We start from the raw sequence: 21,722 nt of genomic DNA, 5'->3' as shown, positions 1-21,722 counted from the left end.
ACTTATCAGCAAGGAAGAAAAACCTAGAATACCTAGAAGAAGAAGATGGTCAGAATTCCTAATGTTATAGAAGTCTCAAGATTTCAAGTAATTTTTCATAAATATGCACCTCAATCCAGCTAGGGGCTCTCAGATACACAGGAAGTAGCTCAAAACACAAAATAATTTATGGGCTCATTCAAAGGAAGGGCAGGATATGAATTTAATAAATAATAGTCGTAAGATGGGTCAAGTGTTCTAGCCCTTAGAATACTGAAGCTCTCTGGTCTCAGGTATACTTTTTGTTGTAACTGAATTTCTAGTAGGTATCCTATTTCATTGTGAGTCGCCTTGAGTTCCTTCCAGAAGAAGAGTAGAATACAGATTTAAAAAAAAAAAATGATTTGACTCTCATACCCAAACTTTCTAACTAAGGTACACAGTTAATAAAAGGTGAAAAAATATACGATCTGAAGAGAAACCAGAGTTCAAAGAAATAGTTAAAAGGACTAATCATTTCTGGTTGTGAAGTCAGCTCAGCAATTATTCTTTTGGCACTCTAAACATTGCGGCAGTGTCATAACCGATCTCTGATGGTTTTAGAGTTTGACTTGTTGAAGAATCAGCTTCCATTTAATATATTTTCAGTAAATGCTAAAAGGCTTATTTCAATTTGGGAATGATATAATCACACAGTCCTGATAGATAATTCTGACTGTAGTCCTGACAGCACCTGTCCACCTCCACCAAGTCATAGCACTAGCAATTACATCCACTTCTCTGCAGTTTACATTCAAATACTATAGCTCTTATGGGGTTGCCAGTTCTAGTGACAGGGCATTATATTGGCATAGAAAATAGGCTTCTGGATAGTTTCCTCAAAAAGAAGCTTTATAACCTCTTCCAACCTTCACAACTTGCCCTTCAAGGAGTAGAATTGTACTCAGACAAATTACACATAACATCAAGAGTGGGGAACCTGTGGCCCTGAATATATTGTCAGACTCATTTCCATCAGTTTCAGTTGGCATGGTCAATAGTCAAGGATGATGGAAGATGAAATCAAACAACTTCTGGAAGATCATGTGTTCCCCATGACTGCTTTACAGAGTTGCCTGCAACTTGTTCCTTTCCTTTGCAACGAACATGGCATTTGAAATTGCAGTTAGGAAAAGAGAAGGAGATTAATTAACCCTTTCTCTGCTAGGAATTTTGCCTTCCCAAAATTGCCTTACCCATCAAGCGCAGCAGAAATAATGGTGCAGAGATTCTTATCAGGCAAAGCGTGAAAAGACAAAGGTCTTGAAGCAGCAACAAGTGTCAGAAACTGTAGTTAACGGGAATCAGAACTGTAGAGTTGGAAGGGACCCTGAGGATCATCTAGTCCAACCCCCTGAAGAATTCATTCCTCTTCCCCAGCAGTAGCAATGGGCACTTTTGTTAAAGCTGTGAAATTTCATTTACCCCTTAAGTTCTTTAAAGGTGATAGGTGATACTGTATATTGAAGAGAATGCATAACATACAATTAGCAGTGAATCAGGATAATACTTGTAGAGTGTTACCAAGGGGCAAAATTGCTTTATTGTTGCTTGGAAGAACAAAGAACCTCATGAAATATTACTGGATAAACTGTAGGATCACTGTTCCATAGCAAACTATCAAACGCATAGCCCAAATATAATGAGCATGAAGAGATCTAGCTTCTTCCCATTACTGAGACTGTAATGGGCCAAGATTATACAGAATATAAAATACTACCTCTATATCATGTGATTAGTGTCTCCTTACACTCAGCAGCAGCAGAAAATTTGCTACAATACATCAAGGGAATTCTGCTTTAAAAATCATGCCTTTCAAAAGATTACTCTACCACAGTAAAACATCCAGTTTATTATTTGGTGTTACTTAAAACTTGATTGATACAGTAAACACCAGTAAACAAATCCCCACCACCACCTTGCCCTTACTATGAAGTTACAATTCCAATCTTCTCATGGAGCCACGAGGGAAACATTAGAAGCAGCAGTGAATAAAATTCACATCTTTTGCTCAGAGGGATGAGAAGGGAAAATGTATTTATTCCAAGAAAACTGAGTTAATTTAAAGTGTGTGTGTGTGTGTGTGTGTGTGTGTGTAAAAGAAAGAACCCTCCTGTTATCCCAACAATGCCAGAGACAGACAGCCGGAACAGACGTGAGGCAGCAGCGTGCCCAGGAAAAATTGAGGTTACCAGACACTTCTTATTTATTCTAGCCTCGTTGACATGGATCAATGGCAGTCACTTCAATTCAAACCCCTGTAAGCCCACAGTGTTATAGTGAGACCCCTTATTTCTTGGGACATTGTGTTCTGGTAATCCTAAAGGACAATGGATGAAGTAGGACAAGGAACTGGGAGGAAAAAAGAAGAACATGCCTGCGAAAGCCCATTTCTGCTGCTGCTGCTGCCCTGCTATGGCCCACACAATTGGCTGGGGTGGGAAACAAGGAAGCACATCTAGCTGCTCTCTTAATGTAAAGTGTGGCAACCTCATGAATTATACCCGTAGGAGCACATGGACGCTGAACATCCCTCCCCTCCATAGCCTGATCCATACCTCATTTTTTAAAAAGAAAATGGAGAGGAAAAAGAGTCTCACAGACTCCAACGAGACTTGCCTCCACAGTAAGCAAAGGCTTTATCGAGCACCACCGTTCTTTTTAAAACAATAAAGACACAGGATGTTTTATTTGGCATTACTGCGGGTGTTTAAGACAGAAATGTGCCAATGGCACGGGTGCTTTCTCGGAACTGCTGGGTGAATCTTAAAAGCTGCATCCAACCTTCATCACGCTCAGCGCACATGGCTCACATGGGCCCCGTTAATACCAGTGGATCTACTCTTGAGAAGGAACGCAGCCTTAAGGGGGAAGCATTTCAAATTCATGGGCGGGTGGCTGGAGAGAGAAGAGCAATTGGTCAAAAAAAGAAAAGAGAAAACGTTGGAATTCTGAACCTCTCTCCCCCCGGGAGTTCGCCAAACTGAAGAAAGCGGGATATCCCCGGGGAGACAAAGAGCAGCGGGAGGAAGCTTGCTGCGTGTGGGGAGGAGGAAATAAAGCGAAATAAAGGCGACACGGCCGCCCACCCCCTTTAGGGAAACGGAAAGGAAGCGGATTAAGCGGAGCGGAGGCCCCGACAGCGCCGCCTGGGCGAGACAGAGACAGACACCGGGAGGGAGAAAACGAGGCTGAGAGGAAGACAAAGGCGCCCTTCCTCCTCCTCCTCCTCCCACCCGGCGGCGGCCCACAGCTCCGCTGAGGGGGGAAAGAAAAGGAAGCCCTCCCCCCGGCAAGTGCTGGGCTCCAGGGCAGGCCCGTTGAAGAGCAGCCAAGCGAAGGAGGCGAGGGGGTTGTGAGGGAAGGAGAAGGGCCGGGTGGAGCCTCCTACCTGCCAGGCGGGACCCAGCCTGGAGCTGCCCCGGTTACAGGCGTCGCCTCATTATGCCGCTGCCGCTCCTTCCCCCGCTGCCGCCGCCGCCGCCATTTCGCCGCCTCCGCCTCTTTTAACTGTCAGGCTCCTCCATTCACCTGGGCCCGGTTAGGACAAGCCTTCTCCCCGCCCCTGCCTACGCAAAAGGAGCTCCACCCTCCTCCGCCTATAGGGCCCGTCTCTGCGCTGCTGGCGCAGAAGCGTTCAGAGAATCCGGGACTTGCCGCCGCCTTCGCTATACGTAGACCAGCGCACAGGAGAGAGAAAGAGAAGGAGAGAAACCACACTCGCCTCAGTTTGCGCCGATGAAACGGCGGGCGCGATTGGAGAGGAGGGCCGGGTGAGAGGTGAAAGGTGGTGGGGCGGACCAATCGGGTGGCGGGAGGCAGCGTAAACGGGTAGGGGGCGGGGCTTCGCTTGGGCAGAGGCTCGCGTGTGCTGATGGCTACGGTGCCGGCTCGCCAGAGCGCTCGCTTAGTGATGGGAGCGCAAGGGAAGCCCTGCTGGGTCAGTCCAGCAGCCCGTGGTGGGGAACCCGCAAGCAGGACCCTGTGGCTTCCAGCAGCAGTTATTGGGAAGCATTGCTGTAGGTTGACTATGTGCTCTGCCCTGAATCTGCCAGCATTCAGCTTGACTTGCATGGATGTCCCATGAGTTCTAGTCAGCGTTCGAAACTGCCATTGTTCCAAGGTGCATTTTGCGCCTATGATTTTGGATTTGAAACTGCAGTGTTGAAGAAAAGGGGGAGCTTTTTCTGCCTCCCCACCTACAGCTACTCTCCGAAGACTGGAGAAGAGACCCTCTTAAAAATATTAGGGGGGTGGGCAGGGAAAGGACCAGACCATGTGGAAAATGAACATAACATTTACAGTATCTGCAGTTCATGCATTTTCAGCTTTGTATTCTAGTTATATAAAAAAGCACGCCTCGACATTACGTTGTTGCGCCTATAACCTAGGCTCACAGCATAAAAATTTAAAAAGCAGCAAAAAACCATAAAAAACAAACCAACCCATAACCCCAGCCCATTTTTAAAAGGACACCCTTGCCTTTTCTCTAAATTGAAAATTACCGTTGTTGAAGCCTGTGGGAACAAAAGAGCCAGTTCCATTTGGGCGACATCCTTATGGGGCCCTAAATGGAAATACTTCTCCCCCATCCCCACAAGGTACTCTTAAATATTTCTTCCAGCCTTTGAGATTGGATGGAGATACAAACCCTCCTATCTGGGATGTCCTCTCCCACTTACCTTGGGAAGCTTGAAAGCCAGACCTTAGTGCAACAGTGTTTTCCATATATGTGATTCCCGCCAAGCGGCATTCAGGTATCTCCAACCATGGAGATAGAAAATTGTTATTGTGCCTAATAACTATGAATTTTGGTTGATCTTAATAAAGGGGTCATAACATTTACTCTGGCTTTCTGTTTTTTCCTAATGAAGCAGCATAGCTACCTACAATGTGTGTGTGCATTCCATTCTTACAAACGCCCTTCATTATATGAAGGTACGTTGACATGCTTAATAATAAATTTTATTTGTACCCCGGCCGGGGCCGGGCTCAGACCGGCTAACATCATATAAATATCATAAAGGTAAAGGTAAAGGTACCCCTGCCCGTACGGGCCAGTCTTGCCAGACTCTGGGGTTGGTGCGCCCATCTCAAGAGGCCAGGGGCCAGCGCTGTCCGGAGACACTTCCGGGTCACGTGGCCAGCGCGACATCGCTGCTCTGGCGAGCCAGAGTCGCACACGGAAACGCCGTTTACCTTCCCGCTAGTAAGCGGTCCCTATTTATCTACTTGCACCCGGGGGTGCTTTCGAACTGCTAGGTTGGCAGGCGCTGGGACCAAACGACGGGAGCGCACCCCGCCGCAGGGATTCGAACCACCGACCTTTCGATCAGCAAGCCCTAGGCACTGAGGCTTTTACCCACAGCGCCACCTGCGTCCTTATAAATATCATAGTATACATAAAAACAGGCATCAATTAATTAAAATACATCTTGAAATAAATTCAGACAAATTAAAATCTGGACAAACGGCAGTTATCAGGTTAAGATTCAGAGCAGTTAATACTTGCCAGGACCAACTGTTTTCACTGATCATATAAGGACCTGTGAACAGGCTGTGAGGCCTCCTTCATGCTTGTTCTTATACAAAGGGAAAAGGTCAGACTGCACCCTGGCCAAAGGCCTGTCGGAACAGCTCCGTCTTGCAGGCCCTCCAGAAAGATATCAAATCCTGCTGGGCCCTAGTCTCTCGTGGGAGAGTGTTCCACCAGGCTGGGGCCACGACCGAAAAGGCCCTGGCTCTGGTCAAGGCCAGTCTAATTACCCTGGGGCCCGGGATCTTCAGTGTGTTATTGTTTGCAAATCTTAAGCATGCTTATTCAAATACAGGTTATTACTGCATACCAGGGGGTTGAACTAGCTGGCACTTGGGAGTCACTTCCAATTCTACAATTCTAAGAATCTGGATCCCATTATAGTCAATGGGGCAGATTCCCAAGCAAATGCACACAGGACAGTACCCATAATTTTACCTACTCAGCCCCTAAGGGACCAGTACCCTGATTCTAATTATATTTAGTTGCAAAGCAGAGTCTCTTCTCTTCAAAGCCTTATGGTGCAAGCCCCTCTCTGTACAAATTTTAAACTGCAGCCAAACCCACTTAAAAGTGACAGGTCAAGGCAGGAGCTTAATCACTCCTTTCTTTTTTGTCTGAAATTCTACTGTAAAATGGAGTGCCCCTATCTTATGAGCATCAATAATTTCCTAGTATCCTGATTTCCACCTATGCCTAATCAATTGTTAAGTGGGTCAAAGTAATTTTGTTTCAGATTGTGAGCTGTATATGTGGCATGTGGCATCTATCCTTGTAGATTTGTTTTGTTTTTGAAGCTTAAAGCAGAAAAGGAATTTACATAATGAAACAGACCAGAACAGACTCCAGCAAATACTCAGCATTGGGGAAACAAAACATAATGATGGAAGCAAGAAGTTAATAAAAAGAAACTTGGGACACACATGGGAGTGTGTTTTATTTGTGTAGATCCCCTCCACAATTTAGAACCCCAGCAGAAGTCTGCAGAAAAAATGTTTAGATTTGGGGAAGGGGCTCTGTCAGTGGCAACTTAGAAGATACATGGACTAAAGATCATTTGAGGGGGTTGAAAAGGATTTGACAGCTGCTTCCAACTACCATACTATATACTGTGTAGTTAGCGTTCCCTTCCTTCGGTTCATGAGATGAGTGTCAAGTCTCATCTTCAGCTGTCCTGAGGCCTCTAAAATTCCAGTGTCTCATCCAAGGGAACATAAATGCCTTAGAACTCCAGAGTGAAAAAAAATATCTTAGATTCCATACGCCCATATTTCTGTTAAAAGAGCCACATGTAAACATTAAAATCTCAATTACTCAGTGGCAAGATTTGCTACCTAGTAAAGGCAAGAATGATACTGTTAAATTGTGCATTTATATGTTTCTCATTATTTGATATCAACCAGTGGCTTACATAGGAAATGGTAAGGGGCTAGCAATGTGCTTGTTGCAGTGGAAAGCTTCTAAGCTAAATTTATTTTCTATTAAAGAGCCATTTGAAGTACATCGTCCAATCTCCTTTTTAAAAACCCATGCAATTTTAAAGGATTATAGTACCATTTAGCATTTATATGATGTTTACAATGTTCAGAGCACTTCATATATGTTATTGCAGTAATCTTGTTTGGGTAAAGGAGAGGTTATAAAAGAGCCAGCTTTCTATATACCGGTAGACAGACAGAAGAACAAGAATAATCACTTGGGGAAGGGCCATCATAGCTTCATGGCAGATCACATACCTTGCCCACAAAGGGTCTTTGTTTTACTCCCCAGCACCTTCAGGTAGGGCTGAGGAAGACTCCTGCCTGACACCTGAGCCACTGCCAGCCAGTATAGCAAGGCAGAGGTGGGGAACCTTTGGACCAGGGGATGCTGCATCACTTCCATCAGCTCCACCCAGCATGGCCAATGGTCAGGGATGGTGGGAGTTGTAGCCTAGCAGGATCTGGAGGGTCAAAGCTTCCCCATGCCTGAGATCTGGGAGATCTGTGGCCCTCCACTTGTTTTACCTACAACTGTTATCATCCCTGACCACTGGCCATGCTGGCTGGGACCAGGGGGCTTTGAAACTAAACCAGGGACTCAGCTATACAGCTGCAAATGTGTTGTAAAACGCAATTTACAAATGTGACACTAGATGGCAACAGTGAGCTATGTCAAATTCAATAAAGTTTTCAAAACTTTTTTTTTTTAAAAGCATTTTCACAGCTTTTTTAATATGTGTGTAGTTTCCACCCAGATCTGGAGACCCCCAGTTCCTCACCCTTGGTGTAGACAATGGTGAGCTGGATGAACAAGTGGTCTCACTCGGTATAGGGCAGTTTCCTGCAGTCCTAAGAACGAGAATTAGGTAAAGGCTATGAATAACCACTGTTTTCATGTTGCTAAACAGTTTTGGTTTCATTACCTCTCCTTCCCTATCTGAGCAGAATGCTGGTTATTTAAGAATGTGTGTTCTGCAAATCAAAAAGAAGGGACATATTCTAGGAAAGGGTATATGTAGTATTACTGGTATTTATTTATTTTATTTATTCAATTTATATACCACCTTTCATCATAAGATCTCAGGACAGTTCACAGAATAAAATACAGCATAAAATAAGTAAATAATTAAAAACAAAACAGCCACTATTGAGATGGCCCATTCGCGTGTTGCCACCCTCTGAACCTCACATGGAGGTGCACACAAATAAGGGCCTCAGATGATGTACAGGATGGTTTATACGGGGAAAGGCCTGCACATCGTTCAAGCTACCAAGTAGAATTCAGCCCACCATGAGGTCAAACTCCTGTTGCTAATGGTTGGGGCTGCAAAAATGGAGGTGTGCCGAAGGGACAGGTAGGTCTCAAATTATGGCTGGTGGATTGTGCTAGCCTTGGTGGGTCACGTGTAAGGTAAAGGTAAAGGGACCCATGACCATTAGGTCCAGTCATGGCCGACTCTGGGGTTGTGGCGCTCATCTCGCTTTATTGGCCGAGGGAGCCGGTGTACAGCTTCCGGGTCATGTGGCCAGCATGACTAAGCCGCTTCTGGCGAACCAGAGCAGCGCACGGAAATGCCGTTTACCTTCCCGCCGAAGCAGTACCTATTTATCCACTTGCACTTTGACATGCTTTCGAACTGCTAGGTTGGCAGGAGCAGGGACCGAGCAACGGGAGCTCACCCTGTCGCGGGGATTTGAACCGCCAACCTTCTGATCGGCAAGTCCTAGGCTCTGTGGTTTAACCCACAGCGCCACCCATGTCCCTCTGGGTCACGTGTAACTCACACTTAATGAGGGAAGATGGGGAAAATTAACCAGGCTCATGGACCTCAGAGGAAGCTCCTGCTGTCCCACAAGAATCCTCCAGCCTGCCTGAAAGCTGATGCCCTCCACATGCTGTGGGAGTACAACTCCCACCATCCATTGACCATGTTGGACGGGGCTGATGGATGTTCTTCCAATACGGGAACATTGGAATACTCCAAAGTCCCGATGCAAATTTGCTCTAATCAGTGCTGCACCAGAAAGGAGCCTCTTGTGTTCCCTGCATCTGAGTCACAGATATACCAACCGTTCTGTTTGCAGATAAGATGCTGGAAGACTTTTTATTTTATTTTATTTTTGCATTCATCTAGCACTTTGAGCTGTACCAGGTGGGACTGCCAAAGCCATACTTCGTCCGTTTCCGAAATTACACCCGCTTCTTCAGCGCAGCTCGGGTACTAATCGCTAAAGCTGTAAAGTATCTGTGGTTCATTCCAGGGGCATCGTTCTGCTTTCCGTGGCTGGATGAAGAATTATGTCCTGTGAGGAGACCGAAGGAAGGGGAGCAGCTGTTCTGCTGTACGCTGTGGGAGTTGGTCAGAACATGTGAGGCCGTGCATCTGCTTAGGTCAGGCAAATTTTGAATTCTTCAGTGTATTTTTAAAGTAAAATATAGCAGCAAGGTGGGAAGAGTGGGGGAACTCACACAAACCCCAAGACTAACCCATGCAAGTGCTTTGCAGGCTACCATCAAAGGAGGTGGTTTATCATGATGTGCAGGAAGTTCAGATAAAGGCCAACCTGGAGGATTTATAGACCCATGATAAAAGACGTGATAGGGAGATAAGGGTTCTTTAAGTGTGCTCCTCTATTCCTCCTGCCTCATTGCAGAAGGAAGCGGATTTGAAGAGGCCCTGGACAGAGACTGCCTCCTCCATCCCAGGGCTTTAACCAAATGAGAGTGGGTGACATCAGCAGCCCCTGGTTGCTGACTCTTAACTGCCATTTTAATTTTCCACTATACAGTGGTACCTAGGTTCTCGAACTTAATCTGTTCTGGGAGTCTGTTTGACTCCCGAAACCGTTCGAAAACCAAAATGCGGCTTCCGATTGGCTGCAGGAGCTTCCTGCACTCAAGCGGAAGCCGCAGGCTTCCAAAAAACATTCAAAAACCGGAACACTTACTTCCGTGTTTTCGGCATTTGGGAGCCGATTTGTTCGACAACTAAGCTGTTCAAGAACCAAGGTACCACTATACCTGGTTTTTTGCCTTCAAGGTGTTGGGAAGGTTTGATGTGGTAGGCTTTGCCAGAACCCAGGGCATGTTTCTCAACCTGAAAAACAATTTAGTTCAGAACAGGTAAATTCACTATTACAGCAGGGTTCGTGTCAGAAAACTATAGGGATGGAAAACTTCTGTGTTTCTTACAGAATCTAATAATACTTTAGGCGCCAAGCAAAAATGTTCCTCTTCAACTAATCCTTTGTCTGATTAACATCCTATACCCTTTTAAATGTGTTGTGGGAGGGAGGGGGTTATTGGTTTGGCTCTTTCTTGTTGTTTTTGTTATGTATTTTGTTTTTATCTTGTGAGTACCCTGAGATCTATGGATGAAGGGTGGTATGCAAATTTAATTTAATACTACCACTACTACTAAGCATGGCCTCATTATTTCCCCAATGGAGGCTTATCACTAGGCTGTGATTTTTATGGGGGTACTCAAGAGTATGCAGACCCCCCTCCCCCCCCCATGTTAAAAGTGTGGCACTTAATTGTGGCAACTTCATGTCAATCAACCAAACTTCAATCAATCAGTCAAGCAAGCAAGCACTGAGTAGGCGTGACTAGAACCAGGGGGCGGGGTTTGGGCCTAGGCTATTCTCTTTTTCTCTTTCTTTCTCTCTCTCTCTCCACACACACACACACTTATGGGGAGTGGATTGTTCATTTTTACAGACATGACTCTTCACCCCATCATCACAATACATACATAAATTTATTTGTATGCCACCTTTCCATAGTTAAATCCATGCTCAAGGCGAGTTACAACATGAAGGGGGGGGGGGGGAATCACATAATTACAAACATAGTAAAAGTAGTCATAAACAATAAATAAAACGCCAAAAGTAGACAACGAAATTGAACCATTACCACATAAATCATAATAAGATCTAAAATAAAAATACAAAAAAAAATTAATGTCAATAATGGCAACAACTCCCTCCCTTAAACATTGCCCCCAGCCCAAGAGTGTGTTCAGCAGCCTCAGCTTTTGTAGCTGGAGTCAGTCCTCTCAGATCAGGTGGGAAAGGCCAGCAAGGCAGGGAGCAGGTCTTCCAGGACACAGCCAAGATCTCAACCACACTCCCTCCCAGCTCACCCAACAGTTGGGGAGAAATTGGAGGTAGGACACCCCCATTGGCCACACTAAAGGCCTCTGAAGACCGTGTGATTACCATCTGTAAACTGGGAATTTTTAATTATGTAAAATGATTGGAGGTGTGTGCACTTATATCTCAAACGTGGAAGAGAGAAGGCTCTCTCTAAGGTACAGGCTCTTTGGTTCATTAATTTTAAGTGGGCTTGTTCTGGCTTGCAGGCTCAATTTGGCAGTGACGCTGAGTTCTGAGTGTAACGCAGCAACTAGGTGCAGGTTGCTTTTTGTATATCTTGTTCTTGTTGTCCTCTCATTCTCTTGTAGCTTTTGCAAAAGGTCAGTGCCTCCCACTTTGTAATGTTGGTTTTTACAATGCCAGCCTGAATTTACGGGCCCTAGATGTCCACTTCAGGAACTCCTTCCCGAAAAAGAAGAGTAAAATCAATTCTAGCATTGAGCTGAATCGAGAAGTCTGTAAAAGATTAAAAGGTCGCAGAACATTAACCAAATACAGCGGGAGCCTTATCCCCTGAAAGAACGTGTCGTGCCTCTTGTTAGCGTGGGCTGATTAGAGAGAGAAATAAAATCAAAGAAAAGGGCATCTAATGTCTACGAGGAATCAATGACAGGACAACTTTGTGTGCAGAAGGTAAGGAACATAGCAAGCGGCCTTAAAAGCAGGTGAGAAAATCTAGCCCAGTATACCCTGCTCTGACTCACACAGCAATGCTGCTGACTCCAAACCCTTCATATTGCGTGGTCAATCAATCCTTCCTTCGCCCAATGTCTGCACATTGAGCATGGACAGGTATGCAGCACAGATGGGACTCCACGTGACAGAGGTGCCTGCAGAATTAGGAGCGCTGGATGCTGTCTTAGGTTGAGTCAAACCATTGTTCCATCTAGTTGAGTATCATCTACATTGGGGCACCCAATGGGGTGCCTGCCCTCCAGGTGTCACTAGACTGCTGGTCAAGAGTGATGGAGGTTGAATGTCCAACAAGATCTTGATGCCCTTATGTTGGCTACCCCTATTCTACACTGACTGCCAAAGGCTCTGTAGGGTTTCAGGCAAGGTTTCCCCCAACCCAACTTGAAGATGTTAGGAACTGAACCCAGGATCTTTTGCACTTTACAATGCACTGAACTAAGGCCCTTCTCCAAGGAACCACTAGGCATCATCAACTGCTCATTTGGAAGGTTCCAAATGTCTACCTGTTAGGGGAAGGACTGAGCCAGCCATCTGACAGTAGGGCAGGGGCAGGCTTTGGTCATTTTTCATAATATGGTGCCCTGTGTGAGCCCAAAATTTGGTGCCCCCATATTTTCAAGTATGGATCTTCTCAGTTTTGTGCCCTCTCGGCTCAGTGCCCCGTGCGGGAGCACAGCTTGCACCTCCCTAAATCCAGGGCTGTATATGGGGTAGAGCAGTGATAATAATAATAATTATTATTATTATTATTATTATTATTATTATTATTATTATTATTATTAATTTATTATTTATACCCCGCCCATCTGGCTGAGTTTCCCCAGCCACTCTGGGTGGCTTCCAATCAAGTGTTAAAAACAATACAGCATTAAATATTAAAACTTCCCTAAACAGGGCTGCCTTCAGATGTCTTTTAAAGAGAAGATAGCTGCTTATTTCCTTCACATCTGAAGGGAGGGTGTTCCACAGGGCAGGCACCACTACCGAGGCCCTCTGTCTGGTTCCCTGTAACCTCACTTCTCGCAATGAGGGAACTGCCAGAAGGCCCTCGGTGCTGGATCTCAGTGTCTGGGCTGAACGATGGGGGTGGAGACGCTCCTTCAGGTATACAGGACCGAGGCCGTTTAGGGCTTTAAAGGTGAGCACCAACACTTTGAATTGTGCTGGGACACATACTGGGAGCCAATGCAGATCTCTCAGGACCGGTGTTATGTGGTCCCGGCAGCCACTCCCAGTCACCAGTCTAGCTGCCGCAGTGATTCCTAAACTTGGGTCTCCAGCTGCTTTTGGACTACAATTCCCATCATTCCTGACTACTCGTCTTCCTAGCTAGGGATGATGGGAGTTTTAGTCAAAAATAGCTGGAGACTCAAATTTGGGAAACACCGGTAGAGCCAGTTGCACATTTTCCTCCTCGCTCTAAGCGTGAATCCCACTGTACAGTCTGTATTGTTATAAATTTGTGGGGAGGATCCCCCTCTCCCCAAAAACCCCTAATAAATGAATGAATGTCAGGATCTAGCTAATATTTGGAATATTTAAGAGAAGGTTCCAGGCCATTGCAGAATACAGGCTAAGCTTCCTTTTCAAGCCAGGGCCTCACCTGGGATAGAGACATTATCATGACAAAAGGTGTTAATGACCAACGCCACAGAGAAGTCCTTGGACCCTGGCAGACTGTGCTGCAGGAAAAATGTGGCTCTAAAAAACAAGGCTTGGGGAGGAGTTGCTTGCCAGAAGGGTACGCTGAGAACAAGAAAGAACAACAAAGGTCAAAACCATCCTGGCAGGTAGTGAGAGAGGGCAGGGGTGCCTCTGTCTGCCAGTAACTTCTGCACTCCCCTCACCTACACTCAGTTTGCATATATGTGAATAAACCACATATCTTAAAAGTCACTAACTTTTCTGCCGCACCTTCATTTCCCCAAAGGAACACAGACCGCGGAAGAGGGCCAAAACCCCTGGAATCTTGGGCATTGCTTGGCAAAACTTGACGTTGCTTGTAACATTGTAAAGGGAGGGAGTTTCTCTTGCACAGCTCCCAAGATGTTTGTCCATTTGGGTATTTCAGTTTGGTAACTCTATAAGCCACAGATGTCACGAGACAGCATAATGAAACAGTAACCTTACTACTCGATTGTGGGGATAGAGTAGAATTTTGCTCCACACGGACAGGATAAGTTTTCAAGATTAGAATGTGAGGGAGAAGGCAGGTGCTAGCCTGACACGTTTTCTACGTAAGGGATTTATTTTTGCTGAAGTAGTACAGTACACACAGACTGCTTTCACCTGCTGCTTATGAGAACAAGACCTAGCAGGAAATAAGCACTCTGAGGGGCCAATTTTATCACACTGTTAATTAGAAGGATGCGAGGAGGACATGATGATAAGCTAGCTTGTAAAGGAACCTAATGGCTGGTGTAATAGTTGGATTTTTAAAAATAAACTGTTCTGCATTGGTGATCTGAATCTTAATGCCATTAGCCTTTACCATAAAAATAAATTCTGAGCACCTTTGGCTATTTGCTGAGCTGCTGTGATGTCATGGAGGGTTAATGAACACTAGCTGGTTCTATAGAATAGAATGCTGAAAACGGTGAGGCTGTTGAGTGGGAAATGGGAGGCTAGATTGGGGTGGGATGGAGAGAAAGAAACCAAGTCTATTGTTGCTGAGAGGGGATGCACAGACATGGGGAGGGTGTCTGAAACGGACATATTAAATTTGGTGTCGCTGGACTGATTTTTGGCGGCAAGTCTGTAACGTATCAAATGTCGGGTATGGAAATTAATAGACCGGCTGCTATGAGCCAGATTTGGCCTGCGGGGTCTTCCAGTCCTGTCAATCAGACCGGAACTGAAGCATGCCGATGGAGAGCTTGTGGGGTACGCAGATCATAGAGATGACCAAAGCTGGGAATTCCTCTAAGAAGCAACTTTCCCCCTATGAGAAGGAGAAATTGCAGGAACCCTTTCCTTCATGATTGACCCAATAAGTGTGACTTCCATACAAGGAAAAGTTGAATCAAAAGACCAAGTTGTCATCGTTTATAAATGCCTTAGCCATATATATATATATGTATATATGTATATATATATAGTTCGAGCAAGGTACCAGCCATCTTTGGATGCAGGTGGCGCTGTGGGTTAAACCACAGAGCCTAGGGCTTGCCGATCAGAAGGTCAGCGGTTCGAATCCCCACGACGGGGTGAGCTCCCGTTGCTCGGTCCCTGCTCCTGCCAACCCAGCAGTTCGAAAGCATGTCAAAGTGCAAGTAGATAAATAGGTACCACTCTGGAGGGAAGGTAAACAGCATTTTCGTGTGCTGCTCTGGTTCGCCAGAAGCGGCTTAGTCATGCTGGCCACATGACCCGGAAGCTGTACGCCAGCTCCCTCAGCCAATAAAGCGAGATGAGAGCCGCAACCCCAGAGTCGGCAACGACTGGGCCTAATGGTCAGGGGTCCCTTTACCTTTTACCAGCCCTCTTCAGGAACATTTATGGAAACATAGGAAGTGGGGACACATGTACAGTGGGGCTGTGCCTTTGGCCCAGTTTCACGTCACACCTCTTTCACTGTCCCCTTGGTGTATTTGCAGCAAACCTCTTCCCGGCACAAAGTGAGAATGCTGAGTTTCCAGGTTGTCACTCATTCAGGCAGCCTCCATGCAGGGGAAGCTGGCCCAATAGGGCAAACAGGGCACTGCCCTGCCATGATCAGTCTGTCCTCAGGCAGCCCCAACCTCCTTAGTGAAAACCTGTCCTAGGGCTGGCACTGGCTGTCAGCTTCTGACACCTTCTTCGGGTTGCCTTTGCAGAATTCAGCAGGGAGGGATGGGGACCAAAGAAGAATTTGGTGGCTCCACCTATCATTGGCTTTGGCTCTGCCTACTTTTATCCTTCCTGCCTTCCTCCTCACAGACTTCCAGACACACAAGGCGCCCATGCCACAGATGTTCACCATAAACATGCATAAGTGCCAGAGGAATTGCGCGACTCCACAGTCCTGCTCCACCCATGTCCCACTGATCATCCCTGGAGAAGCTGGCGAGAGCTTTTTAAGGACGCTGTGGCTTAAAATATGCAATTCTTCCCGATATTGTTATTTGTATAGTGCCAGTACCAGCATGCATGGCACTTTACAAAGTGTAAGAGGACAAGCCCTCTGCCTCAAGGAACTTACAATCTACAATTCAACCCATGGGAGACAACAGAAGACAGGTGAGGGAAAGGTGTAGCCTGTGTTTATTTTTGTTAAACGTATACTTGAAGGATATATACCTGAAGGAGCGTCTCCACCCCCATCGTTCTACCCGGACACTGAGGTCCAGCACCAAGGGCCTTCTGGCGGTTCCCTCACTGCGAGAAGCCAAGTTACAGGGAACCAGGCAGAGGGCCTTCTCGGTAGTGGCGCCCTCCTTGTGGAATGCCCTCCCACCATATGTCAAAGAGAACAACAACTACCAGACTTTTAGAAGACATCTGAAGGCAGCCCTGTTCAGGGATGCTTTTAATGTTTGATGTATCATAGTATTTTAATATTCTTTTGGAAGCCGCCCAGAGTGGCTGGGGAGGCCCAGCCAGATGGGCGGGCTATAAATAATAAATTATTATTATTATTATTATTATTATTATTATTATTATTATTATTATTCGTTGCAGAAGGGCAGTGGTTCCCAAACATCTCCCTGCCCCAAGACCATTTCATAATTGCGGAGGGTCTTGGTGGACCACTCAACGATTTCTCTGCCTGTTTAGGAATCGTGATATGCTGTGTATGCTTTTTGAGTTTCCCTCTGCTCCTTATCAAGTGTCTTGTCAGCCTCTTTCCCCAACTTAGGATCTATCTCTATCCTGTACAAGCCAAAGTTTATTCATCTGGGGAAGAAAAAAGCCTCCTCCTTCTTTCACTTCCACAAACCACATGAATGAAACTCCTGGACCACACACTGTGGGAAGCCCTGTGGTTGCATGCAGGGACTAAGAAAGGGTTAGGGGTCCTGATATTTGTAGGACTCCAGCTCCCAGCAGCCCCAATCATCCTGAAAAATGGTCAAGAAATATGGGAATTGTAGTCCAGCAAATATCTGAAGGAAAATTGGCTCCCCAACCATGGATTAAGATGTTGCTTGGAAGCCCTAGTACCTGTCTGCCTCTTCTCAAATCTTTTCTAGTGCCCTGAGACCTCTGGGTATAGGGCAGTATATAAACTCTAATAATAATAATAATAATAATAGTAGTAGTAGTAGTAGTAGTAGCAGTAGTAGTAATAATAACCAAATTATTTCAGCTTGTAACAAAAATGGTACAAAAAGCTGTTCTGACTTCCTAAATACGCAGAGGTTAACATAGATTTCGAAGAGGAAAGTAGGCAAACAAACCAATTTAGTACAGAAAATCCATCTATTTATTTGAAAATCAGAGGCATTAGAAAATAAAGTTTCAAGCTGTTCACTATTGCACTCTCCTTTTAAGATAACTACAGATCAGTGGTTGGGGTAGGGGCAACCCACGTCCCCTTTACTGTTTGTTCCAACTATACATAAAACATTTTATTTATTTATTCTTAAAAAAATACTTTTGGAGACTAAGTGCAAACATTCAGTGTATAGAAGTGACCGGGAAAACATACCAGGAGTTCATAATGTGCTTGCTTATTTCTGTGCTTTTAAAAACAAATCCTTCTGTCTTAGTAACACCATGTTCAGATTGTCCCCGCTCAAAAAATATGCCAACGCACCACAGAACAAAACCTGAATAAGCCAAAGATTGCCAGTAGTTTGTAGAGTTCAAATTGCAGCACAATCCTTTGCATATTTACTCAGAAGATCTGTCAAGGATTTCTACCACAAAAAATGTGTACAGGACTGCAGCCTAAATAAATGAACTACACTATGCACCCCAGAAAAAAAATATTGGTGTGCAGTAGTGTAAGTTCATAAAGGAAGTTTTGTTGCTTTGTGTGTTTATTACATTTATATCCCATCTTTCCTCCAAGGAGTTCAAGGCAACATACACGATTGCTGCCCCACTTTATCTTCGCAACAACCCTGCGAAATAGGTTTGGCCGACTTAAGGTCATCCTGTGAGCTTCGCATCTGAGTGGGGATTTGAACCTGCAACTCCCCGGTCCTAGGTAAGAGTGCTAAGCCACTACATCACATTGGTTTGCTCCAATTCATTTACAAACTCTGGTTAAGCGCCTTCAGGATCTTCTTTTCCTTTTTTAAAAAATAAGGTTCTCTATTTTTCTCTACAACCCTGAGGACTAGAATATTGGAATACAGTATATATTTAAACGAAAGTTCTGGGTTTCAGGATTTCACCTCTGGAAATGCGAGTTTCTTCCTTTGGTGCTTTAAGTGAAGAATTTTGGTTATTTAAATACTTGGCTGAATGTGGCCCATTTCTTAAACAGTTCAGCAGTGGAACAGACTGCCAAGGGAGAGTGTGGCACCTCTTTTTTTTGGAAGCCTGCACAGAAAGGTTGGTAGGCATGTGTTGAAGATCCCTCGGGTGCAGGAGATGCTGCCTTTGGAAGGGTCTTGTGTGTCTTCACGTTAACGCAGGTGTGGGGAGCTGGATCTGGATTGGCAAGCTACATCCTTACCTCCCCTGCCCCCTGCAGGATAACTCAGCAAGTACCGTATTTTTTGCTCCATAAGACACACTTTTTTCCTCCTAAAAAGTAAGGGGAAAAGTCTGTGCGTCTTATGGAGCGAATGCGTGGTCCCTGGAGCCAAATTGCCCAGGGGCGAAAAGCAGATTGTGTTTTTGTTGTTTTTTTAGAAAGAGGAAAGGGGGTGTTGAAATGAAGCCGCTGAGCAGCTGATCGGCAAGCAGTTGAGAGGGAGATAAGGGACACCAGAGATAAAGGAGGCTGCCTGGGAGTGGGGAGGTAAAGACAGCAAACTTGCAAGGAGAGGAGACAGGAATACTAAAACAAGCAACGAGGAGAGAAACTGGAAGAAAAGGAGGAGCAAAAAACTGCTCCTGCTAAGGAAAAGACGCTCAGGCAAACAAGAGGGAAGGGGGTGTTGAAAGGAAACGACTGAGCAGTTGAATGGCAAGCGATCAGGAGGGAGATAAGGGAGGGGGGAAGTAAAAGCACACGGATCCTCAGGATTTTTGCATTGGGTCACCCCAAATTCATCATCAGATCACATAGCATGTCCATGGCTACAGCCTGCACACAAAAAACCTGCATCCACTGTTTCGTGGGGCCGCAATGGCATAAGAACGTTGATTACAAAATATGGATCCACATGGATCCTCAGGATTTTTGCATTGGGCTACTCCAAACTCACTGTCAAATCACATATCATGTCTGTGGCCACAGCATGAACCACAAAAATCATACATCCACTGTTTGGTTCAGAATATTTTTTTTTCTTGTTTTCCTCCTCTAAAAACTAGGTGCGTCTTATGGTCAGGTGCGTCTTATGTCGTGAAAAATACGGTAAGTGTGGCTGCCCAAGTGTCCATCACTTAACATCAGAGTGACATCAAGTGACCCCTTTTCCTTTGCCTGTATGGTCTGAAATCAAGCTGCGCCAGAAAAGGCACAGAGCTTTGCAGATGCTAAGGACCACCTGATTGCCAGTGCTTGCAAACTCCTGTGCCTTTGCTGGGATCACTGGCTGTGCCTCTGCAAGCCCAACAATCAGCTGTTCGGTGGTGGAGAGCCATCAGGTCTCTCATGCCGCTTAGGGGACGGAATTTGACTAGACGGCACTAGATGGTTTTAGCTGCCCTTGTTGCACGATTGGGCCTGCAGTCCTAATCAGAGTTACTTACTTGGGAGCAAGCCCCACCGAGTGAAAATGCTGAGGATTGCGCTGTTAATGGGCAGGAGGGCTGCAGCTGCAACAGGGCAGTTATGTGCTGCAAAAGCTAAGAAATGGGATTTCTTAGCCTCCTACAACTGCACCCTCCAAATTACTCTAAGAGCTACGGGAAAACTGAGTAGGCAGACAACACACCACTGTTTGCTTCTCTCGCAGCATTCTCCCCTTCCTGTAAATTCAGCTGGGTTTCTCGGCACTGTTCAAGAGACAAATTCTGTTTTGCTAACCCGCATGATCTATCAACTGCAGCAGCTGCAGACTGTATCTGGTTTAATCTGAGCGCTCTGCCGCTTGAATGGCTAGTTGGTAAGCAGTGGGGTGGAAAGGGAGAAATAATAATAATAATACAGTCATCCTTGCAGCCCTTTTGTTTTCCTGGCAGAGGAATTATTTTGGAAGAATATCAGTAGCATCAAGCGGCAAGAGAAACACTTTTCTGAGGTATCATGCTGCTCGTCACAGATGACTTGACTTTTTTAGAAAACAAAAATGCAGCTATGACACATTTGGGGAAATTCAGCAGGATTGCCTCCAAATGATTTCTCCCAGTGATCGGGATGCTTGCCAAAATGGTCGTGCACAATTCAAAACAGCCAAAATCATGTCACACGGAGAAGGTCCTCTTCCTGCCACGTTAATCTGCCACGGAAATAAGACCCCAGAGGTTTGGCCGCTGTTACATGCAGATGGCAGCAGAGGCAATAGTAGTGGAGTTAATGCAGCTGAGAAAAGCCCAGCAGAACCGCCATTTCGGTCAAGAGGCTTGAATAATTTGAAATTGCGACAAGATGAGCTTGGGATGTCAACAGGCTGGATGACCTTTTAAAACCTTCCCCAGGGCAAGCTGAATTGACGGTATTATTTCTTACTGCAGACAGGAGACATCATTTCTACGTGCTCCTTGTCTCTAGCAACAGACAGGACACCACAAAGAAAGGCTGTTGATTCTTTGGAACTTTTATATCTATCTATCAATTTATCTATACAGGAGAGCTTTTAAAAATGGTATTTTCCCCACCTGCAGTCTGAGGTGGTACAGGCCATTCTACTCCCGCATTCTGCTAATCCAGGGAGTCTCATTGCATGAACTAAGCCTACATTCAATCGGCTTCCCAAAGAGGTGCAACAGACTCTACCCTCTGTATTCAGAACATGTCAAGCCTGCTGGATCAGGCCAATGGCCCACCCAGCCCAGCATCCTGATCTCAGTGGTCAACCGGATGCCTCAATGGGAAGCCTGCAAACTGGACATGAGCACACTGCCCAGCTGTGATTCCCAGTAGCAGGGATTCAGGGGAGGTAGAGGAGCATCATCATCATGGAAGCACCTAGTCATTGATAGGCTTGCCCTCCATGAATTGGCCAAATCCTCTTTTAAAGCCATCCATGCTGGTGGCCAGCACTGCCTCCTGTGGCAGCAGGTTCCTTCATGCTCCGTTTCTGAGCTCTCCAAAAGGATCTGCTTAACTGCTTTTGGAAACCAAATGGTGGACAAAATGGATATAGGTCTGATCCAACTTCTTATGTCCTTATTCCCACCCACTGGGACATTATGAGTTTTATCTGGGAAACCTAACCATTATTGAAACCCCATTGTTCATGCTTGTTGACATCCCAACTCTGGTTCACATTCGTTGACATCTCAACACACGGAGCAAATTCTGGTTGTGCGAAGGTAGAGGAAGAAGCATGTACAAGACACACACTGGAATCCACTATATAATAATGCCAGCCATTGACACTGCAGCTCTGGTGCTACGGGATTATGCTGAGAGAACCATGGACTGAGCATTTTACAGATTCTAATATGGCAACCAGAGGCTAACAACTTTCCTACCTTGGTCAATAAAACACAGTCTCTCACCTCATCTCTGTATATGGCTCATCTTCTCTCCTGCCCACCCTCATGACACTGATACAGTTCTAAATAAAAACATTTCTTCTGTACATTTCCACTAAAAATTATAAACAGGGTCCCTCCTTCATTTT

At 45.5% G+C, this 21,722-nt stretch overlaps 1 protein-coding gene across 3 annotated transcripts in view; it reads right to left on the bottom strand.

Moving 5' to 3' along the window:
* The window catches only part of DICER1 (dicer 1, ribonuclease III), a 49,775-nt gene extending 46,097 nt beyond the window's left edge, over window positions 1-3,678 (bottom strand). Inside the window, exon 1 of one of the 3 annotated variants that reach the window (XR_013832191.1) lies at window positions 3,410-3,678. The gene's annotated coding sequence lies outside the window, so the exon portion shown is untranslated. The remainder of the gene's footprint in view (window positions 1-3,409) is intronic. The other 2 variants (XM_079947847.1, XM_079947845.1) reach the window with 2 other exon arrangements.
* Between the last annotated feature and the right edge of the window lie 18,044 nt (window positions 3,679-21,722).

This window comes from Podarcis cretensis, assembly GCF_951804945.1.
Source record: "Podarcis cretensis genome assembly, chromosome: 1".
Classification (NCBI taxonomy): domain Eukaryota; kingdom Metazoa; phylum Chordata; class Lepidosauria; order Squamata; family Lacertidae; genus Podarcis; species Podarcis cretensis.
Note: the sequence above shows the minus strand (reverse complement) of the source record. Positions and strands in the feature narration are given on the sequence as shown.